The 13,797-nt window shown below is 35.5% G+C and overlaps 1 protein-coding gene across 2 annotated transcripts in view; it reads left to right on the top strand.

The window, feature by feature from the left end:
* Positions 1–1,249: 1,249 nt before the first annotated feature.
* The window catches only part of il11ra (interleukin 11 receptor, alpha), a 45,333-nt gene continuing 32,785 nt past the window's right edge, over positions 1,250–13,797 (top strand). For both annotated transcript variants that reach the window (XM_051909337.1, XM_051909336.1), the window contains exon 1: positions 1,250–1,369. The gene's annotated coding sequence lies outside the window, so the exon portion shown is untranslated. The remainder of the gene's footprint in view (positions 1,370–13,797) is intronic.

Here is a 13,797-nt window from a genome sequence, read left to right as displayed (position 1 = left end):
AAATTAAAATATATTGTTCTGGAAACGTTGTGAAAAAGTTAAACATCAAAAGGTCAATATAGCATTTTTTTTTTTTTTTTTTAATTACCAAAAAAAAAAAAAAAAAAAAGCAGGGAAAACCAGGGAAAACACCCCTTCAAAAGCAGGGAAAACACCAAAATATAAACAAGACCACATTACATTTCACTGAAAAACAAACATAGCTTACAATGGGAAATCTGTGTAAACAGCAGGCAATTCATCACAACTGCCAGCATTTCACTGAAGTGATTATCCATATTATTTCAACTGTGAATGGAAGAGCTTTTTGACTGACTGGACAAGTTTGTGCACAGGGAGTCTGACAGGAGGCATGTTTTATGAGGTAAGACACTTTTACCCCACAAGCAAATTATATGGGTAACTTTGTGGAAATATGACAGTAATGTCATAACATTTAGGAATAGGTTCAGTTCAGTTAAGGTGGAATTAAATCCTAAAATCGTCCAAGGGGAATGTGCTAACAACATCATAAATGCCATTTCTGCAATATTGTGAAAGGGTGCAAAAACTCAGGCTAATATGTTTATGTTGTGTATTCAGTGCTCAACACTGACAGAATTCATAAAAAAGTATTATTGCATTTTTGTGTATTAAATATTGCAGCATTTCAATAACAATTACAATTTACAATCAATTCTCCATGGACAAAATCAAGTCCCACCATACATTTGTTTCTTGATTTAGAAAACGTTTCACACAGATATACAACACAGTAGAGAAGAAAAAGTCTATCGCAACTTCCATTTCATGCAGATTTTAAGAGAGTTTTGAAATGCATATTTGTTCATTATTAACTATAAATTAATGTATTATATATATATATATATATATATATATATATATATATATATATATATCTTCTATAAATTTATTTATTTATTTATTTATTTATTTTTTAGCTAATACCATACAACCAATGTTTTTATAGCAAGCTTAGTGGAAGCTGTAATTAGTTACTATAGTATTATTATTAATATTATGATTACCTTTTATTGTGTTTAGATAATCAATAATTTTAAAAGAAATCAGGAATCATTAGGTTATTTCAGTCATTAGTTACACAGAATCACGTACAGAAAATGTGCAAAAGACATCTTGCGTTAAAAAAAAAAAAAAGTAAAGAATAGTAGTATGCCAGTGGAAACACCGCCCAGGACAGGAAATCCTGGCACGAGCATGTGTGTACTGACAGAGCTCTTCTCCAATGGGAACAGAGGAGGGGAAGTCGCAACTAAATCCTCTGACTGTACTACGAAGGTGAAGCACAGCCAAAGCAATGGAGAGGAACCGCGTCAAAATGCTCGTTTAATATTTGAAGAAAAGTAAGGTAAGGACTGACAAGAAACACTCCAAGAACGACATTTTGGAAAAAAAGTTTAATGTGTTAGAAATGGCATCATAGTGAAAGTGAGAACAAAGTTTCGGCGACCCCAGGGAGATCATATAACTGTGAACCCTGGGAGCTGCGCTTGGAAATTTGTCCGCTGCAGTGAAGATAAGCAGTTTCTTATGTTAAAAACGATATGTTTTAAGTCTTTACATTTGAAAAACGGAAATAACTCCGCATGTACAGTAACTAGAAGCTCGATACCTGTTGAGTACGTGATGTTTTATTTATTGTGGAACAGGGGGACATCTCCTTTATTTCTGAATACATCCATCTACAGTAACTTGTGTACTACGTAAACATGTTATGTTACAGCAAATTTACTGGACTATTGTAAATAAATAAATAAATAAATAAATAGGCCTAAATAAATAAATATAAAATTAAAATATGTATGTATTTATGTATTTATTAATTAATTTAAGCGCTTTAAAATCTATTCTCAGATGTTTTTTTTATTAACCTTCTGTTAATTTTTTAAGCAGCTTTTTAAAGTATTGTTAAAAGTTGTTTTTCCATGTTTTAAATGTATTTTTTAATTTTATTATATATTTTCATCTTTTTATAATTTCTGTTTATATCAGTAATCTTCTTCATCAATAATGTAGCCAAATGACAATACCATTAAGATCTTTTTTATTATTATTTTCATTTTACAAATATTTACAATTTGTTTTTTGAAAAACATTGATTTGTCATTAGTCTGAATTTTGGGGATCATGTCCCCCTATATGACCTTGATCAGCATACTTTTTTCAGTTTACAGTGAAGATGGATACTTTGTGTCCTATTTAGATTTTAGGAAAGAAATAACTGTATAACAATAGCAGGGCTATGTGTCCAAACATAAACTTCAACTTCAGCGTCACATGACTAAATAGGGTAGAGCATAGATAGCAGTTTGCCTCTAACAACTTTTATTAACAACATGTTTGCAGTCATTATTAAAATCACTTAAAAGCGTAACTTACAGTTATACAGTTAAACTAAAAGTACACAAAGGTCAATGCTAGTTTGTAAAACCAGTGCTCTATAATTGTAATGGAGATTTTTGATAATGTAACAGGAAATGGTAAACATCAATATTTTCTGTAGAATTTGTATATGAAGACTTCAGATGCAAAAGCCTCTAAGTGCCATCTGAAATTTTCTTCTAAAATGAGCATTTTTTTTATCAAGCTTGTATGTTTAGGGTCAGTAATTTCATTCTAATGGCAATTAATAGGTCTGTTTCATTGCCGTTAGAGTAAAATTACTGACCCTAAACATACAAGCTTGGTAAAAATGCTCATTTTAGAAGAAAATTTCGGATGGCACTTAGAGGCTTTTGCATCTGAAGTCTTCATATGTTTATCAAAGCACAACATCCTTAAAAACTAGACACATCTTAAGATTAAGAAGGGCGAGTTTAAAAATTACATGAGACTTTGTTTAAAAACTAGACCAACAATTAGAGAAAATGCGTTACAGAAAGTTACTGATGTTAAATTTTTCAGTGGTAACTACAGCAATAACAATATAGTTTTGTAAGTTGTTCTAAATTTAAAAGAAAAGAAAAGTCCACACGAGAACTATAATGATAACAGCACAGAGAAACAATATCATTGAATCAATTTCACTATGTGGTTTATGTTTTTTTTTTTTTTACCAATTGTTGAATGATAAAAACACTGACATCCAATCAGAATTCAGCCTGCTTTAAAGAGCTTGAGCAGATAAGTGGCAGATGACAAAACTGCAGTGCACGCTTATAATAAACAGAACATTATCGTGAGTTGGTTTGAACGCATATATATTTATAGTCCTTGGTGTGAAAGGGCATTTACAGTTGCCATTGCTTCCCGTTTCTCTAGTGTGCTTTCATAAGCTTGTCTGTGCAGTTACAGTGGACTGTGAATAAAATTGTTTTTAAATCTTAGACATGAAACAGAATGAAACATTTAATGCTTATAATCTCTTGGAAAGGTCTTTGTTTTTTAAATTGTTTGGGAACAGTGTCTCCAGTCATTTGTGCTGAATCTCTTTGTGTATTTTAACCTGGATCCAGTGTACACTGTGTGCACAGTCCAAACTGTCTCGATTACTTTTGAAAAACTCCCTAAATACAGAACTCTCTCGACTTAGTTTCCAAATCAGGCCTTGCATCAGCCAGGTATTAAGAACATCATCTTGTCTAGCATCTGAACCCTACATAGAAAACATCTGCCCGGATGTGCATTCCTCATATCCAGAAGGTTTATATACTGTAAATAGTAGAAAGCAGAATGCAAACATGAGAAAAACTGGTCGGTTTAAAAAAAAAAAAAAAAAAATCCTCTAAATGCAGGAAAGCGATACGCCTGCAAAGTTTGTTTGGCGGTGGAATGCATGGCTCCATCCCCTCTGAATCCTCTCTGGTTTTCCGACTTGCCAAGCTCTGTTCCTCATTCAGCACACTCATTTCCAATGCATATTTCAGCACGCATTATGAGTGGCTGTAATCAATTTCAAATTAAACTTGAGTGCTCTTTGTTCTGTCAGGGGAAAAGGGCCTCAGTGAAGGGGACGTGGTCAACTATCTCACTGGCACACTGACGATTTGTTGGCTCTAGGCCTCTCCAAGATTTAACTTGCTTGAGGCCCAAGTTGGGATTTCATACATTGCTTAGGCTGCCTAAATGATTTCATATGTATTTGCTCAGGATCACTTTCCCTACAAAATATATACATACATTTGACAGTTATTGGGCGACTAATTATGCAGTGTGATGCTTTAGTTTTTGTCATTTTCCATTAAACTGTAACGCGAGGGCAGGGTGAGTCATTGCAGAAGAGTTCAAGTTCGTTAAGGGTTTGTTTATGAGTCGAAAGTGTCGAGGTCTGGTAAAGCCCCACAGTTGGGAAATGTGGTAATTATACTGAAATAGGGACTGCTTGTCCAGGTCTTTGATGTCCACTTGGTGTAATGCAGGACATGGCAGGTTGTGCAAGAAGTGCATTTGTTTTTGTGTGTTGAATGTCAAATTCATTTTTTTTTTTTTTTTTTTTCTTCACACATTTTGATCTGATTGAAGTTTTTCTGTAATGAAATGTGCTGTCCACCATCATCACCTGAAAACATTTCCATCTGGCATTTAAATTGTGCAATCTGTACTGATTTTTTAATTTATTTTTTATGTCAGATATTTGTTATATATAAAATGAAATGTTTGGATTTTTCAGTTTGTACACACAAATAAATTATAGTAAATTAATTAAAATTTAATTTTTAATTCTTAGGAAATAGAGAAGTAGAATTTAGAGCGTTTCCAGAACATTAGATTTGTTTGCTTTTTTCTGAAACAGGGACTTAATTAGTTACTTACAATGTTGCATTTTCTTCTTGGTTCAGTTCGCTTTCACAAGGCAACATTTCAAAGCGTACCAAAATGTGTTTATGCAAGTCACATGTGAGTAAATCTGTCCTCTTATTGGTCAGAGTTTCCTCTGTGTCTGATTTTCCTCTGTGTCATCAATCAAGATGGACTGACATGTTTGCTCTGTGAGCTTATTGCAGCTTTATTTGTAGGTGTCTTTACATGCAAACACTTACACAAATGTAGTTGTCATTCCAACTGATAAAACTGAAGTGCTCTTTTGTTTTGTTTGTGGTGATGTGCTCACTCACAGAATCAGACACTGCTGCTTTTTATATAACACATTTACCGTCATGAATTATGACACTGCTTGGTTCAGATTGCTTTTATCACCTTAACTGAAGTGCCCCAGCGTTCGTTTTCAACCTCATTCAGGCTATCTCGAAGCGATTGTTTTGTTGCGGATCCAAGCGATATTGCAATGTTCTTATATGCCTAAATGAACCGAACAAAGTTTCCGAAAGGTTCCGAAACAAACTCCCCAAATGAGCCGTGTGTGAAAACACCCTAAAACTTTATACTTTTATAGAGGGTTAGAAAGTCTGAATGGAGGACAAAAAAAATTAAAAATAGGAAAACAATAAACTCAACAAAGTAAAAAAAAAAAAAAAAAAAAATATATATATATATATATATAAAATTCATCTTTTCAAACTAGTACCATGCTTTTCTCTTTAAAATCATCTTAAGATACATAAGGGTTCTAATTACCTCATAAGTGTTGGCATTTTGATTTTAAGCAGTAAGAATTCTCTTGGCTCGGGCCTGTCATGGCAACTCGCTTTGATTCAGCTAAAGCCTTTTATCTCTGAAGATCTCTTGCTGCCACTCAGATTTAATAAGGGGTTTCAAATGGTTGTAATCCATTTGAGGAATGGCCTCACTATGTACTCATAAGAATGTACTTACAAGAATAAATGTTTGGTAGACATATGAATTCTATCAGTAAGGATATTCATACAAAGTTCTGTCTGCATAAGGTTCAGTTGTGCTGGTTACAATGCTTGAGTGTGGATGCTGTACATTTTTTTCCCTCTCATGCCAGAGACCAGCACTCTATGAGCCAAGCATGTTGGAACAGTGGTAACAGAATATGTGTGCCGTTTCCCAGCAGGTGTGAGTCATAGGCACAAAGAAAGTACTTTATCTTCTGGAGAGAACTCCCATCTGTTTGGGAACCATATACAAATGCATATAGCTGCAGGCAAAATCTGATACTCTAACTGTCATGCTGTTTGATGCTAAGCAAACCTTTTACTGATGGATCATCTTCAGTTGTTCATGAGACCTTTTCTCTATTCATCCCCTATCACACGCAGCAGGTCGAACAGTATCACCTCCGCAGGGAGTTGTGTCAACCTTCAACCAGCCTGAGCCTTGATAAACGATGCTGGAGATCGTTCAACAAGCCATTCAGAACACTTCACAATGCTCTCTTGGGGTTTATACTCCCCATGACTCACTTGGCTTGACTGAACATAAAGAGACTTTGCAGATCCAGTGCCATATTCCTCATGCCAGATACAGACTCAAGAAACAGGCTCTTCCAGCTGCTGGTCTGAGCTTTGTATCGTCTGACATTTATTTGCTTTTGCTCGTTTGCTGAAATGACATGTTGGAATTGTGGAGTTTTGTGCCGTTCGTGATGTGGTAGCTTGTCGAAGTGAGCTTTGGCCCGTACGGCCTCCATAATTACATGCAGCGGGACTGTGGCGCCATTTTAAATGCCAAGCAGCCGAGGCTGGTGTTGAGCTGTCATTGTCGATGAGGTCCTTCTGTGGAGAGATCTTCTAATTCCTTGAGCGCAGCGACGTCCGCTTTCGAAGAGTAGGTAGTAGCTTTCACATGGCGCAGAGGTTGTTGGGTCAGTGAACGCTTCCAAGTTTGGCTTTAACAGTGACTCACAACTGTGGTATACGGAAACCTCTTGTTCGAGGTAAATGACTGGTGTTCTTCACGAGAAACCGAGAATGCTCCAGAGTGCAACTTCCATGAAAGGCGCTGCTTCCAAGAGAAAGTTTGTGCCATACTAAGTTGTAATCAAGTCTTCAGGCCATGTTTGGAACCACAGAACAAGGCAATCAATCAGTTGAGGATGCTTTTGTCCTTTCTGTTTAATCCTGTGTTGAGTAAAGTGAGGGTAAGTGTTCACGCACAGTCTACCTTCAAGCAGAACTGGCTGAGGCTGCAATTCTCCTGGGAAACCAGCCAAAAGCTTAGTGAATAGCTGGCATCTGGTAGCCATCTTATTCTGGCCAGTGCCTGAGGAAATTCCAGCCTTGAGTGGCTATGATAGCTCTTGTGTAGAGTGCTGCTCCGCGGCCTTATCCCTGTTTCCACGTCAAACTGATGCCTGTTTTCAAAGCCAGGTCCAAATGCTCGTAATTTGCCTCTTTTGCAAAGACTTTTAGCTGTATCTGTCAAACTGCGCAAACATTGACTGTGAGAAGTTCACAAACAGATGCTGTTCCCTTTCTTTGACTTATTAGATCATCAGCTTGCCCCAAGTAGAAGGGTATCACAGAGGCTTTGGGTGGGCAGCAACTTAAAATATGCATTGGCTCACTTGTTTATTTGCTTTCTGTGTCATTACCCAGCCTAAATTTACTTCTACACTTCCTTAGAGACACTGGAGCCTTAAGACACTGGATGTTAACTTTTTATTTTTATCTGCAACCATAATTGTTCTGATTTTTTTTCATTCAGTCTACCTGGTTTGGCAGCAATTTGCACTTGAGCTAAAAGGATTAGCTCACCAGAAGATTAAAATTCTTTCGACTCTCATCATTACTTTCAGGAAAGGGAAGACTTTAAGTTAAAGGGATAGTTCATCCAAAAATGAAAATTATCCCATAAATTACTCACCCTCAAGCCATCCTAGATGTATATGACTATCTTCTTTCAGATGAACACAGTTGGAGTTATATTAAAAAAAAATATTGAAGCCCAAAAAATTGCATCCATCCATTCATTATAAAAGCATTCCACTTGGCTCCAGGGGGTTAATAAAGGCCTTCTTAATCGAAAGCGATGGGTTTTTGTAAGAAAAATATCCATAATTAAAACATAATAAACAATAATAACCAGCTTCCGACAAACATCCATACGCAAGTTGACTTAAAATTGGAAAAGGTTTGGAATTACATGAAGGTGAATAAATAATCACATAATTTCCATTTTTGGATGAACAGTTCCTGTAAGCTTTAATAAGCTGCCATTGGAAGTTTTTTGTTACATATCTACAGACCTGATCTGTACAGTCCACACAAATTTTTAATAATTTATAATGCATGTACAATGAATTCTGGAAGAAGATTGATAGGCTGATTTGTGATATTCAAAGTTACATCAGGTCCAGAAGAAGTTAAAGTCATTAAGTCTTATTTGCCTTAGGCAAGCTGGCAGTGCACACAACATAATGTCCCATGTTCCCATGGTAACAAAAATTCCAGTATTTCTTTGTAGGGCTGAAAACTACCAGTTGTCACCCAACTAGAATTCATCTTGTACCTAGTGTTTATGTCTGGACAAAGTCCATATCTTCAGATGAAAAAACGTTCCAACCCATTCTTCCTGAAATGGGCAACCTACTCTCTCTCTCTCTCTCTCTTTCTCAGTAGACCTGGACCCATCACCATTCTTCTAGACTAATGCTGTATATTTGGGCTCAGATTCTACAGGCACTGCCAGTCAATTATCTGTAAACCACACCTTTATCTGAAGGGCCCTGGGTGGTCTATATTCAAGTTACGTAGAGAGAACACAAGCCCTTGTCCCCTGTGTATTCACATCCTGGACTGTTTAGCAAACTCTGCCCATTCAAACAACAGGGAAGATTACTTGCAGCTTTATTTTCCTTGAATCCCTTGAAACTCGTCTCTTGTTGCGAAGATGTGCTTGAACCGCTCTCTTTCTTTTTCCGAAGACCTGCAGTGGCCCTGCACCGCAGGCAACTCTGGGAAAACGCATCCAATCATCTCGGACTTACAAGGACATGAGTAGGAAATCAGACCGTTTTTTGGCTAAATGGCTTTTCAAGAAGGGTGTGGTTAAACTACATTAGCAAGACATTAAAGAAATGTTTGTTTTTATATGTTTCATTTATTTATTTGTTTATTTATTTTCTTTGGCTTCTTTTATCTTATTCAGTTATATTTAAGCTTTGCGAATATAAAGCATTGACAATATGTTTATGTTGTTTTGAAGTGAATACAACAAGATTAAAGCGGTAAGCCACAAGAGCCACTCGCAGTCATTTAAATATAAGGAAGGGGTGTTTTAATAATAATACAATAGGAAAAAATGATTAATCCCCAACTAATATAGTGTTCTATATTAATTGAACTGTATTTTAGTTTACTTTTGTAGATAGAAAGTAACTGTGTTTATGTTTGCTGGTTGGATAGCAACTTGGAACAAGGGTCATGAGAACTAAGGGAAAATCTAATTTAAAACATGTGCCAAGTTCTTAGAAATGTAATCTTCATGTTAGGTTTTAAAAATCTGTTTTCAAGAAAGTTTAAATTTAATGTCTTGTGGTGTAACCATCAAGCATGAAGTAAAAACATATTTTCCTTACTCTAAGTTTTTGAGGAGTCACACCACAAGACATTTTACAGCCTGAACTGACCTTGTCTAGTTATAAAAATGTAAAATTATCTGATATTTTAGAAGACTTATTGACCTTCACATACAGCAGTGAGGGCAGCCATATGACATCATTTCCTGTTGTGTTTTTTTTTTTTTTTTTTTTTCTGCAAGTTAGTTGCACCATCTGCATTTGTTGGTCTCACCACATGACTGTGATTTGGTGGACAAAGGTATTCAAATTAGCACTGAAGCAGTTTGTTAAAACATTTTTTTTTTCTTCCTAGAAATAATAATAAAAGGTCATTCAAATACACTTGAAAGGAAAGAATATTTTCTTTTACTGAGGTTTTTTTGTCAGTTTGAATCAGTTGTACAGTATCACCCCAGCATTTTTGATTTTATGCTCTAAAAAATACCAAAATGAATTTTAATACAGTAGTTAGAAACAAGCTCCTCATAGAAAAGATGTATTCAATTGTTTTGAGTCACAATTCTGACCTTCTTAGTTCATAAGATATAAATGTCACTTCTGCAGTTGTGATACTAATCAGGGCTAATCATTGATTTCTATACGCAAAAAGCATTAAAGTTTACTTTAACATTATTAAGAACAACTATATAAGTTCTCCCGTTATGCTATTGCCAGCTTCCATCAAGCAGCTGTTAGGTGCTACCAGATCAAGTGTTAAAGTTCAAACGCATTTTATTTTCCTGTTGACCAGGCTCATTATGCACAGGAGATTAACGTAAATGCCAGTTTTGTCCGGTGCACAAAGCTTTTCGTTTTTGCCCTTTGCAAAGGTGATAATCTAGAGAAATGTCACTTGCACTGATTAATTATTTTGTCTAAAATGCTCACTGCTTATGTATGCATGTGGGATAGGAAACTGTCAGAGAAGAATGCATCAAAACCAGGGCAAATGTGCATCACATTTCTCACGTGAGCCTTTCCATTTGTCAGGTATTGTGTTTTCCATTCAGGCGTGTTGGATGAGTTGGAATGTGCCAAAGAGAGAACACTGTCTATTTTCAGTCGTCCTATCTGCATTTTCCCTTGTAAAAAGACTGCATGTTACTTCATGAGTCATCTTTGCGATCTATGCTTAGACTTGCATTGCGCTGCAAGGGTCTTAATAATTAGTACTTGGAAAGAAAGACAAACAACCTCTGAAATGAGTGAACTTGTTTTCTAGATGTCCAAGCAGAAGATGCTGCAAAGTGTTTGCGTACTAAAAAGTGTCCTTAGAGTCAGCAAAGGCATTTCAACAAGGCATTGTTCTTTTTTTGACCAATACATCACACAAGGCTCCAGGATGTCTTTACTTCTACGCCTTTTATTAACAATGCCTTTTCAATTTTCCATATACAAACATTGGCAATAGGCGATAAGCTTGTGAAGTAGATGGAGATATAATTGTTGCAGCTCAGCTGACATTGAAAATGATATTATATCAGAAAAGACTTTCATAAGAGTCTTATCACTTGTTATCATAGCACTTTGAGAGTAGGCCCCACTATTGGCAGGCGTAGCAACCCCATGGAGCAAGCGCTGGAATTCAATGGAAAGTAACATAAAAAGTTGGCGAGACTTGCGCATTCCTTCGCACTTTCTTGGCTGTCTTTCCTACTTTGAGGCAACTTGCGTCCCCCAAGGTCCCCCTAGCCTCTTTTGCCTTTTTTTCTTCTGATCCATTGTCCTTCCTGCAAAACGATTAGTGATTAAGTACTGAGGACTTAATTTGACCTGTAAGAACTCATTCTAATCTAAATTAATAGGATTTAAATAGTTTTATAGACTATGCTAATGTTGGATGGTATGATGGTATTCTGTGCAACTAGGGCTGGGCGATATGGCAAAAAAATAAAATCTTGATTTTTTTCAGAACGATTGAACGATTCACGATTTCGTTTTTTTTTTTTTTTTTTTTTTTTTTTACTGTTTAACTAGTCAACTTCAAAACTTAACTACAATATGATTTAAGTAACATTCTCTTTATTAACAATCTGGTTTAAAAAAAGTTCCATTCCAAGTGCACCACACATGAAGTGATCAACATAGTGTAAATGTAAAACAGATATTAAATATCTTTGTAGAAATATGCCTGAAATATGAAGGCAAATGTTGTACAAACTTATCTTAAACACATCCTATATACTCAGAAATAAAATAAAATAAGAAAATGCTAAATATTTCTTAGCCAAAAAGTAATAGCAATAAATAACACCAGTAATAGGCTATTATTAACAGTACATGCTTTGTAAAAACAGAAAACAACAGCATTTTTCAGCCTGTCACCATCATGCAAACATGAAATATCAAACAGGTTTACAGGTTTTTGCATTCAATTGCGCTATTTGTCCAATTGTTTTTATGTTTGGCGGACATGTTTAGGTGTTGCACTTGTGTCTCGCGTCTTTTGCAGCGTCTCACCCATGAAACGGCATTCTAAAAACACGGCGGTCAAGTTAAAAAAAAAAAGCTCAACTCGCGTTTAATAACTATGCCTTTTTTTCTCATTCCACTGCCCGCGTCTCATTTTTATAACGCGATAACGCATTTCTGAATGAACAGCCGCTTAAGAATAGTGATGTTCTACGTTCACAGAACGCCACATGAGAGCTGTTAATCAGGCGCGCCGGCGCCATCATGAGGTCGGATCATTTTCTTCTCCTAATACGGTTATCATTGCTGTATTGTCAACATGTCTAATTGTAACGCTTGCTAACATTTTTATTCAAAATCGCGATTTCACGATTTAAAAAATAATAAAATCGAGGCAAAACATTAAATTCGAATTAATCGAAAAAATGGGAAAAATCGCCCAGCCCTATGTGCAACCATAGAAATATATTAGCAAATATTTGGCTATACTGTTTTTTATACAACAGAATTAGCACAGTTACACATAAGATGGCAAAAATGTAGTAATTTGAAAATGGAATTGAGCTTATTTAAAGTCATTCATTAGGCACAGCGCAAAATGGAGTTGAATTGTTTACAGTTGTTGAGCTACATTACAAGTAACTGCATCAAGACTTTTGCTTTTAACTCAAGTGTTATATAATGTGAAGCTGTTTTTACTCTGATGCCAAACTGATGTTTACATCAATTAATAATAATTAATAGGATAATATTGTACATAGAATCCAACACTAGACTATGCCTTAATAAACTATTACTACGATCCTGTGTTGTTATTGTTATATAAAACTAAAACTATTAAAAAAAAAAAAAAATGTTTTTTGTTAATTGAAATAAAGCTGAAATAAAATAAAATCATAAAAAACTTAAATTACAAATGTCACCTGGGTCGGAGCCAGTAGCCTCGTGGACAGTGCTTTGACATGTAGCGCATTTGCGCTTTGGGTGGCCCGCTTTTGAAACCACCTTTCTCCTCTCTAGTGACAGCCCTGCCCGTTAGGCATTTTATTTCCATTTTTTTCTATAATATTTTTATTTAAAATAAATGCATAGAAAAAGGCGTTTTTTTAAACACAGGTTGGTCGCCTCAAAAGAAAATGCCACTGCTCCTGTTATCAAACAGGTTTCTTTTGTAATTGTGTCTGTCTCAATTAGACAGTGGTGGGAGTTAGTGTAAATAGCCTCTGCCAACAAGGCACTTGGTGTATATAGACACTCTGATTTATTGATATTTTGAATTAGTTTTTATGTTTAAATTATTTAAGTTATATTATTGTTTTAATTTTAGTATTTCAACTTATTTTATTTTAGTTAATTGCCAAGGCAACATTTCAACTTTTCATTTAAGCTTTCTTTATGTTGGTTTTGGAACAGAGCCATAGTGTTCGATTCGACTGGTGTTGTGATATGAAGTTGATTCTGATGGATGAGTTACAGTTGTACATGTGGGTTTTCTGATGATTCAGATTTTGGCAAGGTTATCCATATGTATGTATGTATGTATGTGTGTGTGTGTGTGTGTGTGTGTGTGTGTGTGTGTGTGTGTGTTTGTGTTTGTATTTGTGCTCCAGAACCGGATAGTTGGCATTCGTCCTGAGTTTTGCCCATGCATTGTGGTCGTAAATTTTCACTTTTTTTACTTGAATTTGCAAACTCAACATCTGGTTGGCATATGTGCATTTGTGTGTGTATGTGTTTGTTTTGGCATTGAATATTCAAATATGAAAACTTGTGGTTGGAAAAATTCTCCAAAGCCATCACATTTTCATAAATGGTAATTTTAGGAACATTTGGTACCACTGTGCAATAAGGTCTTGTAATGCCATATAAACAAAATGTGAAACAGTGAATGATTGTCATTCACAGAAGAGGTTTTGCTGCAGGATATTCATAGCTACTACATTATTCTAGCACAATTTGTCTTGTGAGTGATCTTAATGCAAAGCCAATGGTTAACAATG

Source organism: Ctenopharyngodon idella, chromosome 10 (assembly GCF_019924925.1).
Source record: "Ctenopharyngodon idella isolate HZGC_01 chromosome 10, HZGC01, whole genome shotgun sequence".
Taxonomy (NCBI): domain Eukaryota; kingdom Metazoa; phylum Chordata; class Actinopteri; order Cypriniformes; family Xenocyprididae; genus Ctenopharyngodon; species Ctenopharyngodon idella.
The sequence above is the reverse complement of the archived record's forward strand: the minus strand, read 5'-3'. Positions and strand labels throughout refer to the sequence as shown.